This window comes from Lactuca saligna, chromosome 2, assembly GCF_052625555.1.
Source record: "Lactuca saligna cultivar CGN05327 chromosome 2, ASM5262555v1, whole genome shotgun sequence".
Taxonomy (NCBI): Eukaryota; Viridiplantae; Streptophyta; class Magnoliopsida; order Asterales; family Asteraceae; genus Lactuca; species Lactuca saligna.
The window spans coordinates 164,907,479-164,926,154 of NC_136418.1; positions in this window are offsets into that span (position 1 = coordinate 164,907,479).

Genomic DNA, 18,676 nt, shown 5'->3' on the forward strand with positions numbered 1-18,676 from the left:
GAATTCGCCGCGCTCGAAAAGTAGCGACTAAGCTTCGTCTATATCTATCTCATACTATCTCCGTTTTCGATGTTCTTTATATCCATGCGTAGGTAAAAATAATATCTACAACTTTCATTTTGGCTCCATCGGCTAATTCTGGACCGATCATAAATTTAACAGTAGGAGGCGTTTAGACTGTTAAATGACCGCGAAGAATTCGTAACTCTTTCATACGAACTCCGTTTTCGTCCATCTTTTTACTGTTGAGTTCCTATTATTGAGATCTTTAACTCTCATTTAGGTCGCGTAAGCCAAAAACCGCTCGAACTAAAATTCGAGTTTCGGGCTGTACACTACTAAGCTGAAACTTTGAAAAATCATAACTTCCTCATACGAAGTCAGATTTGGGTGTTCTTTTTACGGATTTTCTCATTTTAACATACTCTACGACTTTGGTTTAGATAACTAAGGCTAAAAAGTCTTCTATCATAAATTTACTTTTTACGCTTCCCGGTGTCGTGCCGGTTTTGCCGTAAAACTTCGACGGGCCATAACTTCTTCGTTATAACTCAGATTTCGGCGTTCTTTATATGTACGGAAACCTTGTGACATATACTATAACTTGGTTAAAATTATTTATTCTAAATAATCTTTTTCCGAAAAATCGTTTTCGACCCATATTGCCTCTAAATTGACTTGCCCGGATCTACGGGCGTTACAATTATCTCCCCCTTAGGATGATTACGTCCCGGAATCATCAATGAAACAAGGCTCGTATAATGACTCCATACGTCATCTCTTCATCCTAGGTAATAAGTATAACTTCTATATTCCTTCAAGTCGATCTATCTCTTAGACTCATTAACTGTAAGCAGTACTCAATCGTGCACTTGCTCTCTACCTCAGGCTAGACTTCAAATTATGACCTATCATCATGTGATGCATGTTTAGACTTAGGTCTCTTAGAGTTAAATTCTAAAATAGACTATGCCTTCCTTCATGTTCTAATGTGATATAATCACACTTTAACATGTAGCGTTTCTGGCTACCAACTTCTTTAACAACGAACGCGATACTTCTATTGATCGCTTTGATTTCAATTGTTTGGTTTTTGTTGGACGCTACATCGAACTTGGTTCCCTGAACCGCGCAACATACTCATCGTAGTCGGACTCAATTCGATACGACCACGAGGGTCGGAAATTAACAATCTTTTTAGTCATTATCGAAACGATGGTAATGACATACTTGAAAAAAAAACAGAATCAGTTACTAGCTTCTTGGTAATCCTTGTGACTTTCCCTGATCTAAGTGTGACTCCTGTGCTTCCGGTAGTATAGGCCTCTACTACCATTCACACCTACTCATACTCGTCCCAAGTATCATCTCGTAGTTTCCCAAGTCACCATGCAGCAAATCACACAACAATTTCACACACCAGATAACAAAACAAAGATTTCATTATTTCTCAAAACTATTACATAGGTGTTCAAGTTCACCCTAGACTATGCCTCTACTAGGCTACATCGTACGAAACTATGGCTACTGCATAATCCGATCTTCGGGTAAGAAGTCCTCATTCTTGATTCCTTGCATGGTTCTCTGCCTCGTCAAGGATCATGTGAAATGCCCTCGGCCTTGGTGGTGTTTCTGGTCTTGCTGCTTTATTTTTCCTTGGGCAGTCTCTGGACATGTGCCCCTTGCCTCCACATCCGTAACATACTTTGTCATTATGCGTGCAGTCTTTGGAATAGTGACCAGTCCTCCCACACTTATAACAAGTCACTTCTTCGTTGCACTTTCCACCATGCTTCTTCTTGCATCTATCACACCATCTTGCTTCACCTCCATCTGCTCCTCCAAGCTTTGAGAATTTGCTTTCCTTGTTCGGCCTCGAAGATCCTTCAAACTTCCGCTTCTCTCCTACCTTATCTTTTTCTAGACCTTTTTCTCTTATCTGGGCCTCTACGTTCTTAGCTGCCCTAACAGTTGCTTTCAAAGTAGTTGCCATTTTGACCATTGGGCCAAAGTCAATGGGCAGTCCATTAGCAAACCTATCAATCTTGGAGAGTTCAGTAGGCACCAAGTAGGGGAATAGCTTCATCCTTTCGGTGAATGCGGTGGCATACTCGTCAATACTCATCTTCCCTTTCTTCAGGTTCCGAAACTCGTTGTTTAGGTCTATCAGATCTACCTCTGAGCAGTACTGCATTTTCAACTGCTCCAAAAACTCTTCCCACGACATCCTTAAGGCTTCTCCTCGTGGCATCGTATCTGCCAATAGCTTCCACCAGCTCAAGACTCCAGCTTTCAGCTGTCTTACTGCGAAGACAGTCTTCTGTTTCTCATTATAGCTGCAGCTCTCAAACACCATCTCCATCTTAGAGATCCATTCCATAATCTCAACCGGCTTCGGGCTTCCTGAGAGGCTTGGTGGTTTCACACCCAAGAAATTCTTGTACATCCGCCCATCCTTGTTGTTTCTCCCTTCTGGGCCATCCCTTTGCTCACCTTGAGTCCCTACTTGACTCACTTGACGGCTGTAGTTCCCTTCCTCAGATTGCTCGGGAACTGGCTCCGTCGGTTCAACATGTACGGTAGGTTCGTCCCTATTCAACATTTGTCTCATTTCTTACCTTTGTTCAGCCAACATAGCCCGAATCATGGCTTGAACTCCAGCTATGGTGACTGGATCAGGCGCAACTTCTTCTACAACAGGTATTTGCTGAACCACTGGGGGTTGGTTCCTGTTCCCATTTGCGTTTACGTTTCCGCTACGGGTTCTTGCCATCTTGATCTATACACCGAATAAGGTGAATCTAGATCTTAATTTAGGATTGACGTCTTAAATCATCCTTATCACCCCGAAACGTTTATATGCTAGTTCTAATATCGTAGTTAAACGCTTAGAATCCTAAACATATAAGGCTTCCAGATCTGGTCGGCAATAGACCATAGATCCGAACAAATAACAACATATCATGCACAAAGCATTTAGCACATAAAAGCAATTTAGGCATCATTCCTAAAATAAGCTAGTGCTCACACCTGACAATCATCGCTTAGCATTCTAAGTTTAAGTCTAGAAATAAATCCATATTCCTAGTTCGCTTAAACTAATGCTCTGATACCAACTGTGACATCCCCAAAATCACGGCCAGAAAAGACCGATTTTGTTTATGCTTTATAAAAATCAGAGTACTTCATTTTATAAAAAGGTTGCGGAATTTGTTCCCAGAAAAACACGATAAATACGTTATTAAAACATTTTCGAAGAAACGTATTTTTATTCATCTTAAAACGTTTGGGATGTCATCGTTAATACAGAAACATAAGCATAAACAGAACTTACATTTATTTACACTAGTGATCTACATCTCTTTAAATCTCTCAGTGTAAAGTGACTTCATATCAACACCTGTGATATACATAAACTGAGTGGGTCAGGTTGGGAAACCTGGTGAGTACATAGGGTTTTCAACCCACAATAATATAATTGTTATGTTTAATCATCAAACAATTAACCCCATTACCCATCCCCGTTATCTTCTTTACTCTCAAGGATTTAACCTAAGAGTCGTCTATCCTGCATTTGTTTATTCCGAAGTCACTTACTTCCAGGGTTATAGGACTGGCACTAAATCCATAGCTGCCGATGTTAGTTCGTAAAGCACTAATTCCATAGCTGCTATATCCTACTCATCGGGTACTAAATCCATAGCTACCAGCGTTCAACAGGTACTAAGTCCATAGCTACCAATTCCTACAGGTACTAAATCCATAGCTACCAGTGTCTAACTAATAAGTACTAAGTCCATAGCTACCAATTTCTAACAGGTACTAAATCATAGCTACCAACGTCTGACATGTACTAAGTCCATAGCTACCGGTGTTTGTCCCATATGCACTAAGTCTATAGCTGCCAATGTATACTCACATCATCTTCTATCTCTCATCATCTATCTACCCATCATCATACCCCACATATTCGTATATATAAAATACGTATACAGTTTAAATCCTTTAAAACATGTATAAAACGTTCATCCAACATAGACAGCGAGTATTCAGATAATATGCACACATAGCACGTAGTTTATATTAAATACTTCATATCTATGTGTAAGATGAAAGGGACTATGCACTCACCTGATTAGGTGGTGATTCCGAACTCAGACAGCACTTCGTTATCTCAAAACAATTTTCCTCGACAAAACAATGGGTTTTTATTAAAAACCGGGCTTCGTTGGAGCAGCGTTTCCGAGCCGAAAGCTTTTCTTCTCGAAGCCATCGGGCGCTCCGGGGCTTTCTTCTCGTGATAGGGAGGTTCCGTAGACTTGGGAGGGGTTTAGGGAGGCTAGAGAGAAGTTAGAGAGAGAAAGAGAGGCTTATGGTGTGAAGAAAATATGAGGAGTTCACCCTTGTATTTATAGGAGTTTTATAGTAAAGTAGCCTCTAAGCTTCGTCCGTAACTTTTGCATACGAGCTCCGTTTTTGTCTGTCTTTTTACCGTTGAGTTCCTATTAATGAGATCTTCAACTCTCATTTAGACCTCGTTGGCTAATTCTCATTCTATTTTGGATTTACAAAACTGTATCGAATTCGCCGCGCTCGAAAAGTAGCGACTAAGCTTCGTCTATATTTATCTCATACTATCTCCGTTTTTGATGTTCTTTATATCCATGCGTAGGTAAAAATAATATCTACAACTTTCATTTTGGCTCCGTCGGCTAATTCTCGACCGATCATAAATTTAACAGTAGGAGGCGTTTAGACTGTTAAATGACCGCGAAGAATTCGTAACTCTTTCATACGAACTCCGTTTTCGTCAATCTTTTTACTGTTGAGTTCCTATATATGAGATCTTTAACTCTTATTTAGGTCGCGTAAGCCAAAAACCGCTCGAACTAAAATTCGAGTTTCGGGCTGTACACTACTAAGCTGAAACTTTGAAAAATCATAACTTCCTCATACGAAGTCAGATTTGGGCGTTCTTTTTACGGATTTTCTCATTTTAACATACTCTACGACTTTGGTTTAGATAACTAAGGCTAAAAAGTCTTCTATCATAAATTCACTTTTTACGCTTCTCGGTGCCGTGTCGGTTTTGCCGTAAAACTTCGACGGGTCATAACTTCTTCGTTATAACTCAGATTTCGGCGTTCTTTATATGTACGGAAACCTTGTGACATATACTATAACTTGGTTAAAATTATTTATTCTAAATAATATTTTGCCAAAAAGTCGTTTTCGACCCATGTTGCCTCTAAATTGACTTGCCCGGATCTACGGGCGTTACAACATGCATCTCACGCGGTGAAGGACATGCCCTCTCGGAGGAAAGTCATTCAGGTGAAATGGGAGCACATGAGTGGGCACAGGAACTCATGGGAAAAATACTTCATCTATGTGTATACTTGCCCAATGTATACAAATATGTGGCCAAAATTACCAAGTAATTCTCGGAATGCCAGACATTCGCCCTGTACCAAAACTAGCCAGCGACAATCCTAACCAACATTAGCATCTCATGAACCTTTCACCAATGAGGCATTCACATCGTAGGACTATTCCCGGCCTCCCCAGTAGGAATGAAGTTCCTACTAGTTGCAGTTGATTACTTCATGAAATGGATTGAAGCAGAGCCCTTATCCACAGTCACGAGCAAGTAGATGATCCGGTTTATATGGAAGAACATTCTAACCCGGTTCGGCACTCCTAAAATCCTAATAAGTGACAATGGCACCCAATTTGAGGGAAGTCCCTTCAAAGAATGGTGCAAGGAGAAACGGATCCACCATCACTTTACCTCAGTTGCACACACCAGGAGAACGGCCAGACCGAAATACCCAAACAAAACCATTGTGAATGAGCTTAAGAAACACCTGATGAAAATAAATGGGGCCTTGACAGAATAACTGACAATAGTGTTGTGGTTGTACCGTACAACCACAAGGTCAGGAAAGGAAGAGACACCCTTCAGTCTGACATACGAAATGGAGGTGATGCTCACAGTCAAGATTCTAAGCGAATCATTGCGGGTAACCGGTTTCGACACATACTCGAACAAGGAAGAATGATGGAAAGACTTGGTCATGCTCGGTGAGAAACGCAAAGCCGCTCAACTACGACAAGCAGCCTATAAAGCTCGTGCAAAAAACTTTTACAACATACTGGTGTAGGTAATGAAATTCAAGATAGGAGAATGGTGCTAAGGAAGAAGGAATCTAGCCGCTCGAGCCATTGGGCAAACTAAGTATTGCATGGGAAGGACCATACAAGGTAGTAGGGGCGCATCAAGGTGGAGCATATACGCTAGAAGCATAAGACGGGAGGCCAATACCTCGGACATGGAACACGCATAGTCTGTGCCACTTTTATTCGTAAAAATAGGGGATGTAGTGGCGGCCGAGCCACCAGCCCATGAACCACACCTTGGCCAAGTATCGACAAAACTATCTTTCAGTTGTCACCAAAACGTTCCGGTTAATAAATTTCATGAGTCCTGAATAAAATAACAGTGACCAACTTTATATACCATCATACACACATATAGGTGTACATATAAAAAACAGAGATAAAAAGTTTTGCATGTTTACCAAATGGCAATATGGGTTAATCACCTACATCATTTGATGAAAACAAATCACTAGCATGAAACCATAAATCTAAGAATATTATAACCCCTCTCTATAAACATGTCGATTCAAACAACAACCAAACCTCTAGGATCTTGAACCATACATACTTGAAGGGTTCGAAGGATCATAACCTTCCCCTCACAATTTAACATAAATAATTCCAGGGAGTCTCAAGGTGACGATCTTGAGTCACTTTAAGCATCCACGAAAGATAGGTAAGTAGCCACTTGACCAAAAGCCAAGAGCAAGGACCGTAAAACAATCTTTAGGGAGGCATTTTTCAAAATAAAAAGAAAAACTCATGAAAACGGGTGAACGCTAAGAAAAACCAATCAGTCTTTAAACACACAACATTAAATACCCCATAGAGCCAGATATAAAAATGTTTAAGGAAATACAAATAAAAAAACAATAACAAACACACAAAAACATACAACAAATATCAACCCTGGTGGGGACGATCCAAGGTAACGCCCTCGGAACCACCATATGAAGTAAGTTTCTCCTCCTCGGAATAGTTGGCGAAGGTCAGCAAGACCAAGATCGCCCAAACAAAGATAGGATGCAAAGTCCATGTCGGCAAAAGCCCTGATGGCAGCTTACATTGCTTCGACAGATCATTCCACAACATTTAGTTTAGACAAGTCGAGACCACCGCTAGCCAGCCACCCTCGCACCACCTGTTTCCCACTCCCTATACCAACAACCAGACATGCGATCTTCACACGTCATTTCCCAAGCGCGAACTCGCTGCTCTTGATAACATGATCCACCGCATGAACCACCCCGTTTTAAAGGACCTAGTCCAAATCATCCTCTATGATCTTCTCCTCGAAACCTCAGCTACCAACTGCTCGTCCCGCAGTGCCAAGAACTTCGCCAATGTTTCTTTCTCCAAGCTCAAACTCTAGACCTATTGGGACAGATGATTAACCTCCCTATCTAGAGTTTCCACCTGATCCTCAGCAACAGATTTCTCTATGGATAGTATGAGGAGGCATTCATTGAACGTGTATTGATCCTCCTCCAGAAGCCAAACTTTCTCCGTAAGCTCATCACGTTCTAATTTGATGGCAACTAATTCCGCTAAAACAACCCCTACGTAACTAAGATGACCGGAAGCCACCACCAGGTCAGGAGCAACCTGGGCAGCAGCATACTGAAGATCATTCACCATATGAGAATAAGAAATAAGATTAAGGGACTCCAAGGTAGCCGTAGGAAATGCGTACCAACACCACTGATGGGCGGGTCCCTGTTCTGATAGAAGGGAACCGTGTGTAAGATTCCACTCAGTAAGATATAAACCAGGAGCACTCAAAAGCGAGGGATCGGCCTCTGTGTGGACATCGCCCGAAACAGGATGTGGGTCGGATTCTGAACAAGCACCCACAACATCTGATCTTCAGAACCACCGTTTGTTGTGGGATGTGACCTTCAACAATTTTAATGACAACATGTGACTTACCGAGCAAAGAATCGATGTTGCTCCTTCGACGCAAAGGCATGCCAATGGTATTGTTGCTAATGCCCTCTGCAAGAGAAACATCCATAGCAGCTAACCAACATTTGAAACACACTTGGCTGCTAGTCGTGCCTGGTTCTCCGGCCAAATTGATCATTGAGAAACCCATCAAACTAGGATGGACTGGAGAAACAGGTCTCGCCCTAGATCCAACAGTTAGGGAACCAGTCATAAAAACCCGGCTAACACTGGCGGGAGCCGGGAGCGTCTCTTTTCAGAGGACTTCGCCATATTGAAGATCCCGTTTAAAATCCCTTGCATCACTTGTTCAAGAGATAGAAGCTTCTAATTACCTGCAACAGTAACAAATCAAACCTACTATGCTTCAGCAAAGAAATTTTACATAAAATAAAAAGGGGAAGAAGGGGGTAGGAAGGTAATACTTACCGTCACTGTCTACAAAAAAAAAATTAGGCATCATCCCATGCAACTGCCAAGCAGCACACATTCCGCCCACCGCCAACACACAATCTGGCCAATCCTTACCGTTGAAACAATCCTTAATGCGTGAGCCACCGGCAGACTGGTTCCCGACAATTGGGGTGCCCGATCTGAATACATGGGTACATAAGGATAGCCATGTCTGACCAAATCACCGTTAACCCACAACCACCAACCTTTCCAGTTCTTCTAAGGAGCCTTCTGATTAACTATAAAGGCATGCATACTGCGGCGCCGGGAAATGTGTGAACACCCAAATGAGTAGACAAATCGAAGAAAGAATGGAATGCTCGAAATTAAGGAAGGACACCCAACGCCCGACACTCAAAATCAAACCCAACTATATTGTTCACAGTGTTTGGGGTCAATTTGTGAATATAGAAACCATATTCTCGCATAACCTAGTCCAAGAAGTCTGAATCAGGAGCATGAAACCCGACCTTGTAAATCGACACCGAAATACCATCCTTCCCTGCTGGCGGTTGATAAATCGTAGACCCTTCAAATGGGAATTGAACTCCATGCTCAAGCATAAACCTAAATCAGAACTGAAGAGACTTGGACTCCTTAATCATAGGGGCGATTCTAGATCTGGTGGGGGCCATCAGGAATCGGAAAAGAAAGGCGTAGGATAAAGAAAAGGCCACAAAAGAGGACGAGATGGCTGATATATAGATAAATGAAGCACGTAATTGTTCGTAAAAATAGGGGACCCATGAATAAGTCATGAAGTGATGGAAGAAACAATTCTGATGATGGAAACTATCTGGCCAAAATGGTTGTATTACGTCAGAAATGTGTCATGAACCGTTCTCACCAAATACGTGCCCAAATCCACGCTAAAACAACTTAGCTAGCCCAACAAAATGCGAGCATTTACTAGCCTAGGGAACTTGTTAACGTATCTCACCACGAATACATCAAAGGGTAACAGAAGCGTTAACCAGAAATAGAGCCCACGTCTCCCTCAAGACAGAATAGTACTTTCAGCTTCTACAGAGACAAGGATAGTGCTCTAAGTTCTGCCACCCGACAATGCTGCACCAATAGCAAACAACCATGTGTAGGGCACGTCATATCAATGAAAACCCTCCACAATCTGTAGGACCTGAAAAGGTAAAATATATTTTCAGGGATCTGTTCCGCCAAGGACAGGTGTAAAAAGGTCCCTTCTCCTCCAAGAGAAGGGATCGATAATCTTCTATTTCTCTTCTCCTCTTGAATAGACTAAATCTCTCGAGGAAAAAACTAACTGACCGTCAGAGCTTCATTCCGGGAGCCTCCCCAAGACGAACTCTAACATATTTCTTATCATGTATTGTGATCCTCATGCTTTCTTCTTCAGATGTCAATAAAGACGGAGTCAAGTCGGAGACATATCACAACAGTACTGACAAAGGTGGTGATTATTATGATCCAATTTATTTTGAATCAACTAGAAATGTCTAGAATAATACATCAAACCATAGCTACTTATACACCACATCAAAATGGTGTAACAAAAAGTAAGAATAGGAATTTAAAGGAAATAATTAATTCCATGTTATCCTATTCTGGTATGAGTGAAGGATTTTGGGGTGAGGCTATGTTAATTGCATGTTATATCTTAAATAGAACACCAAACAAAAGGAGTAAGAATACCCCTTATGATCAATGGTATGAAAAAGTTCCAAATTTGAGTTATCTGGGGATGTTCATTTCTGTAAAGGGGTAATTTAGGATGAGATTGATTCTATCATGCATAATAATACGTGGGTATTTTCTGATTTAACTCTTGGTTTCAAGGCATTAGGATGTAAATGGATCCTTAAAAGAACGATGAAAGTGGATAACACAATATATAAGTACAAAGCCAGATTGGTTATCCAAGGCTTTAGGCAAAAAAAGGCATTGACTTTTTTGATACTTATGCTCCTGTTGCTAGAATTCTCAATATTAGAATATTGTTAGCTCTCGTAGGTATACATAATATTTTGATTCACAAAATGGATGTGAAAATTTCATCTTAAATGGTGAATTGGATGTTAGATTTACATGAAACAACATGAAGGGTTTGTGATGCCTGAAAATGAAAACAATGTGTGCAAGTTGAAAAAAATCATTGTATGGTTTGAAACAAGTACCAAAAATATGACATCAAAAGTTTGATGATGTGGTCTTGTCTAATGATTTTGCATCAAACCAAGCTGACAAATGTGTATATAGCAAATTTGGTACTTCTGTAAATGGAGTTATAATTTGTTTGTACGTAGATGATATGTTGATTTTTGGCATTGATCAATATGAAGCTGATAAAACCAAGAAATTCTTATCATTTAGTTTTGACATGAAAGACATGTAGGAGGCTAATTTGATACTTGATATAAGAATCAAAGAAGGAAACAATAGGTTTTAAATTTCTCAATCTCATTACATTGAGAAGATATTAAAAAAGTTTAACTTTGAAAATTGTTCTCCTATTAACATTCCTATAGATCCTAATCTTAAGCTTCTACCTAATAAAGGAGCTCCAATTTCTCAACTTGAATACTCAAGAACTATTGGTTATCTTATGTACGCCATGATTAACATTATGCTTGATATTGCACATGTTGTAGGAAAGCTTAGTAGATATACTAGAAATATTAGTTCACATCAATGGCAAGCTTTAAATAGAGTATTCAACTATTTGAATGGAACCATGGATTATAGTTTAACATACAATGGATTTTCTTCTAACTTGGAAGGTTATTCAGATTCCAGTTGGATTAACAACTTAGAGGATCGCTCTTCTACAAGTGGTTGGGTATTCTTTCTTAGAGGAGGTGTTATTTCTTATGCTTCTACGAAACAAATTTATATTACAAACTCAACCATGGATTCTGAATTTGTAGCATTGTCTATTGCTGATAAAGAAGCTGAGTAGCTGAGTAATTTGATATATGAAGTTCATTATGGCCCAAACCGATATATATAAATTCTATTAGATATGATAGTGCTGCAACTTTGGTCGAGGCTTATGGTCAAGTGTATAATGTGGGGTTTAGACATTTAGGTGTTATACATAACATGATTTGTAAGTTCATCATGACCAGTGTGATATTTTTGGAGTTTATGAGAACTTTGTTGAATTTAGCTAATCATCTAACCAAAGGGTTAACAAGAGATCTTGTACACAAGGTTGTTGTAAGGATGATTTTAAAATCCACCTAAAATCTTTCAGATTGAGATACCAAATTCCCATCTTTGGTAATATTAGATGCTAAATTCAATGTGGAAATCTTGATATTTGAATACTGGAACACATTATTAACAACATCCACAAGGTATGTGTTTAGTATTACAAGTAAAGGAGGTTAAAATTTTATTTCTTATTAGTTCTTTTGAAAAGTTGGATTTGCAAATGCAAGAATAAAAGAACTACCTATATAAGCATGAAGTTTAGCTCCTTCAAGAAGTTTGAGACTTAGCTTTGATATACTTAGTGAAGGATAGGACACATGCTAGTAAAATATAGTGCCAAGTTAGAACTTATGAGAATGTAAAATGTTGTGTGTATTATATTCATGTATTCACTATAAATAGAAATGGTCCAATCCTTAGTGATACCCTGATATTCAAAATTTTTGAATGCATAATATACTAATATGAAATGTAATCGTCACGACATTTCATTTATGCATCAATTTGTTGTTCTTATGCTTTGCTTTAAGTTAATCAGTATTACACTTAAAATAGGGGAGGTTTGTTGGTCATTTGTTTTCACTAATATTATTTAAGTCTAATAGGATTGATTTGTTGACCAAAAACAATCTTGATAAACATTTAAAAAGTTAGGGGGGTTTGGAGTGCACACTTGTTTGAGTTTTTGAAGCTTCAAGTACACTATCATTTACGGGCGAAACCCCTGAACCGATGGGGGTCCGGGGGAACGCGCCTAGTAGCAAGGTCCATGGGGCGACATCCCCTGGCAGGGTCCAAAGGGTAGAGCCCCTGGTCGGGGTCAATTTTTTTTATTTGGGTTATGTTGCTTTGTTAAAATGCATCCAAAATCCAAAATTGAGAAGACTAACCCAATTTTGACCATTTGTCCTAAAACCTAATATTATGACAGTTTTGTTGGTTACTTGATGGTTGTAAAAGTGTCTTATGACAATTTTTATGATATTTTTTCCATCAGTTTTCAAACGTAGATCTTATGCTCGTTTTTAGTCATCTTTTTCTAGTACATTCTCAAGAACATATCTTCACACATTCTTTGTTCCGAAATCTCAAAATTTTATCAAACTGCATGTTTGATCGTACCATGAAATACTTCAATTTGATAGTGATTTTACGAATTTTCGAGAATCCAAACAATCTTTTCTAACAATTACTGATTTCATAACACCAATCTATTAGTTGTATGTACTCTCTGTAAATGTTATAAAATATTCGATCAAGATAAACCTTTTTCCTTTCATTTCTTGCTCACTTCCCCTGAAGATCGAACCATGATAGCATAGGGATAAAATCAGATATGTTGATGCTCTAAGAATATACATAATCTTGAACTCAACTTCTCGAAATCCATTGAATAAATCACCATAATCATTTTCTTCACCAAACTTGCTCCGACCCCATAACATGCTTGTCACAACCTCAAGTTTGTATGGAAAGTATTTCGTTAATCTTACCATATACATTTCTCATTATTTTTTGCAATGTTCTTTAGAAAATCTTAACCAGAACAAAGATTTGCTTTGCTCAAAAATTGGCTCACCAAGAGTTTACACATGGCATGCCAATATATGTTGTTTTAGGACCAAGAAATGTCGTGAGCTTACACATGGCATGCCAATATGTGTTGTTTTAGGACCAATAAATGTCGTGAGCGGTTGTGAAAATATTTCACATGAAATATCCATTTATCATTAAACTCAATAAGGTTCACCTGTACGCTGCTGATAAAAGGCAGAAGGTGTAAAATGTCAATGGTGAACGTCACCCTATTCCAACGGTTGAAGACGATGTGTCGTTTGTGTTTCTATTATGCATTGCATGTGTTTCTTTGATGCTAGATTCAAGGTATTCCAATAATTTAGAAGATGGTATTACTGTAAATCTATATTTTTTTTATAATTATAATGAATTTTAATTACCAAAAATGATTAAAAATGTTTGAAAATATTTTTTGGGGCAAATAAATAAATATGATATTTATAATCCAAATGAATATGATGTTTTGAACTAAGTGTGTTCACTAGATATTTTTTGAACTAAGTGTGTTCACTAGATATTTTTTAAACTAAGTGTGTTCACTAGTTATTTTTGAACTAAGTGTTCACCAGATGTTTTGGACTACGTGTTCACCAGTTGTAATCTATAAACCTTGGTAACGATGAACTTCGTGCCAACTCCTTAGGATGATCCTTAGGAATAACTGAACGAGGAATAGTTGATTCTTAGGGTAGATCCTTGAGAGTAAAGAAGATAATGGGGATGGGTAATTGGGTTGATTAATTTTTTGAAGATTAAACATAATAACTATATTATTGTGGATTGAAAACCCTATGTACTCACCAGGTTTCCCAACCTGACCCACTCAGTTTATTTATATCACAGGTGTTGATATGAAGCGACATTACACTGAGAGATTAATGAGATATAAATTACTAGTGATAATGAATGTAAGTTCTGTTTATGCTTATGTTTATGTATTGCCAATGACATCCCAAATGTTTTAAAATTAATAAAAATACTTTTCTTCGGAAATGCTTTGATAACGTATTTATCATGTTCTACTGGAAACAAATTCCGCAACATTTTTATTAAAAGAGGTACTCTGATTTTTATAAAGCATAAACAAAATCGATCTTTTCTATCCGTGAAATTGGGGATGTCACAGAAATCGAATCTAAAAATTTCATATGTGTGTGTGAAGTTGAATTTGGAAAACAAACATATGGTGTGTATTTCAAGAACATGTTTATGTCAGGGTGTTCTTGGGTGGATATGAACTCTCTTTCTTCTCTTCAAGAACAAAATCAAAAATTGAACAGGTCAGATTGTGAACAAAGAGGTTGAATTGGGTTCATATGATCTGGAAGTTTGCATGTGTTTATCAGATTTGGATATGATTTTTGACGGAAAGGGGAAGAAGACGAAGAACATAAACTGATGATCGTGTTTGGTGGTTGCTTCAATGGAGGGTGTGGCTGGTAATCGACATGTGTTTGATAGAGAGAGAGAGAGAGAGATAGAGAGATAGAGGGAAAGAGAAGGAGAGAGAGAGAGAGAGAGAGAGAGAGTTTTATTATTTTTAATTAGTTAAATAAATAAATAAGTATTTATATTTAAAAAATGAAAGAAAAATAGAAAATAAATACCCAAGGGTAATAAAGTCATTCCAGTTCACCGAATAACCATTTCCACATACAAACTAGGCCAAAAGAATCATGAAACTAAAAAATTTGAGGTTTTGACTAAACCTTAGAAAAAATTACATACCACAGGAACCATTTTTGTAATTTTGGCAATAAAATATTAATGAAAAATAAAGTTGTGTAATATATGTATAATGTTTTTTAAAATTTACATGATTAATATTATATATATAATAAATTTGTTGAGGTGTTAGTAGGGAGTAATTATGAAATAAAATTGTTATTGTATAAACATGAATGGTAATTACAAAGCTGATATGCCACAATTAAAAGTTTAATGACATTGCAATGCGAATGACCTAATAACATAGAAAAATAGTTGACACATAAATTACATAAAGAATTGTTTCCATATAAGACCCTATTTTTTGACATTTTTTTACACTTAAGACCAAGGTTGTAAAACTTGTTACTCGATATCTGCTCGGTCGACTACCGAGTAACGAGTACTCGGAGAATACTCAAATTCAGTAATTCATGTAGAAATATTTTTAGGGAACTTATATATGCCAAAATCATAAGTTAAAAATCTTAAGTTGATTGAAATATATAACAAAATTAGATACCTGTAAATACACAAAAACTGAAAAACACATAATGGCACTCACTTTGTGATTAATTACTGAAAATTTAAGATATATATATATATATATATATATATATATATATATATATAGTAATAATCACATGTGTGTATATGTGTTAAATAATAAACCGTTAAGTATATTATACGTATTAAGCACCGAGTTGACTGGGTTTTACAACACTACTCAATTTAGTAAGTGGCCGATCGGGGAGTACTCGAGATTCCGTAACTCGTCTCGGTAATGGGCCGAGTAGTGAGTACTCGGATAAGTAATCGGACAACTTGATGAGTTTTACAACACTGGTTAAGACTATTTTATTTTTCGAGAAAGACCCAACTTTTATCCATAACTTGTTATTTCAGACATTACCACTTACAAAACAGGTAAAGTGAGAGTTTTTTTTCCCACAAAAAACCCTATATTTTATATTTTTCTTCCGGTTTAGACCTAAATGTTTTTTTTTTCTAAATAAACCCAACTTTAACCTATTATTTTGTATTTCATTAAATGTATATATTTTAATTTTATAAATATAATATGTGCTTGAAAATAGAAATTACATGAGTGGCTTTTTAAAATATTTCTCAAAGATTAAAATAAATTAGATCAACATCTAGTTGTATTGTAAGAAGAGATGAAGATGAAAATCCAGCCTTATTTATCTTATCTTTGAAGAAACAAAGTTGTCTTTACATCTCAACACATCTTTTTACCTAATAATTGTAACACAATAGGGTAAATAAAGATTTAAGGTTACTTTGTGGCTTATCAACAAGTGATATGATATCAACTACTAATAAAATATAAGCATTATCTAATTTACAAATATTCTCTGAAAGAGGCTTTTATCAATATTCAACTGCCAAGAAAAATAAAAATCAAGAGATTAGTAACCTCCCTGATGTAAAAAAGATCTATAACTTGAATCACTATTAAACTAAAATATGAAAACTAATAAATAAAAGAAACTTGTTATATGGAATTGCCTTGTAATGCCAAGAATTTAAACATAAACACAACTCCATATCTGAAGTCTTAATGCTTCGATTATGGAAAGAAATTATCAACTTTGAAAGTAGGTTGGCACTTGGCACAATTGGTTCCTTAGTTCATCTTCATTGCTAGTAGTGAAATCAACATCACTTGGCTTAATTACTCCATATCTTTATAAATTTGTATAGTAAAATTTGGTATTGAGGAGTAATAAATTACATCCTACATATGCACAGATAATTTAGGGATATTCAAATTAAATAAACAATATAACAAAAATATAGATAATTATTAAGAGAGATTCAGATTCAGGAGCATATGTTACAGAACTGTAGAAGGCCGAGTTCACCATGATAAGAGATAGTGCGGTGAGCAGACTTAACGAGGATGATTAACTTAACCGATGTCATTTTCTGTGATCACATCATATCCAATTGCGGAAAATTCTTTAACAACTCCATAATTGTTGCTACTCTTATTCTTACACTACCTACAAATTTGAAAGCTTGACTTTTAATCTTGAAGGCTATATTTGAGATATAGCCACCGTTAATTCATTTGTTATGTTCTTCTATATGGAAACCCATGTTATAATTGGTTCATGTTAGAATTGAGTTTTTCTTTTCTTTAAACCCCTAATTCTCATGGATGATTATCAGATCATGTCCATTTTAAGGATGTTAGTGTGGAATTGGTTTAATAGTTTTCTCATGTAATTATCAAATATTGAACAATTAGATGAATTTGGTTTGATAGTTTTCTCATGTGATTATTAAATATTGAAAAATTAGATGAATGACTATTTTATAATTGGTTCATGTTAGAATTAGTTTTTTCTTTTCTTTAAACCCTTAATCCTCATGGATGATTATCAGATCATGTCCATTTTAGGGATGTTAGTGTGGAATTGGTTTTATAGTTTTCTCATGTGCTTATCCAATATTGAACAATTAGATGAATGACTATTTTACAACTACCTAATTTATTTTAATCTTTAAGAAATATTTTAGAAAGCCACTCATCTAATTTCTATTTTACGCACATATTATATTTATATACATTTAATGAAATAACAAAGAATATTTTAAAGTTAAGTTTATTTTGAACAAAAAAAAAGTTTTAGGTCCAAATCGAAAAAATCAACTATAATAAATAAAGATCTATTTTGTCACATGTCAATATCTCATAAGTTTTGGCATTTGTCATTTTATAATATTTTTGAAATAAATAATATTCAAATATCAATTCTCACGACAATTCAAAATTTAATATTAAAAAGCCACATAATATTTATATATTTATATATGTAAAGTATTAAATGTCATAGATATGATACTAAATTGCAATTAATATTTTTTTATTTCTTATTTCAAACTTTTATTTTAAAAAATATTTATTTTTTACACTTTAATATTTAATCTCTTTTTTAGTCAACCCGTGTAATACACGGGTATTATACCTAGTACAAAATTTAGGTCTGTCGAATCACTCATGTTATGATCTTCTACATCCTAGGTCTTCCCGTTCCATCATCTAGCTTATGTTCTTCATGTAGCATTCAGACCAGATGACTCTATGAAATTATGTTGATACTTCCACATATTATGGGTAACGTAGGAGACATCTCTATTTCCCCCAGGAATCTTTAGAATTACCACTACTTAGCATTCAATTCGCCTCTGACCATCAAATGAAATGTGAATAATCCGTCCTCTTCTCTTTGAAAGAAGGGGCGCTTCCGGTTCTGTCGGTGCTTGAAATAATTTTGTCTTCTCTATATTTATATATCTCTAGAGTCAATGATTTTATATAAGGAACTATTGAACTCAATCACTTATCGCCGTTACTCTTCAATTTTCTGTTGATGTCTATCGTGTAGAGGTATTTAAATTGGATCAGTGATTGATTTCTAGGTTTCGTCGTAAACCTAATTGGTTACTTCCAATTATGTAAATCAGTATTTCAAACCGCACTCAAAGGTAGGACATTTTCCATTTTTATAGGAAATTCTGTACCAGAAACAATGGAGACAAACCAGTTGATGTTTGAAAGGTCTTTTTCCAAAAATATATATATATATATATATATATATATATATATATA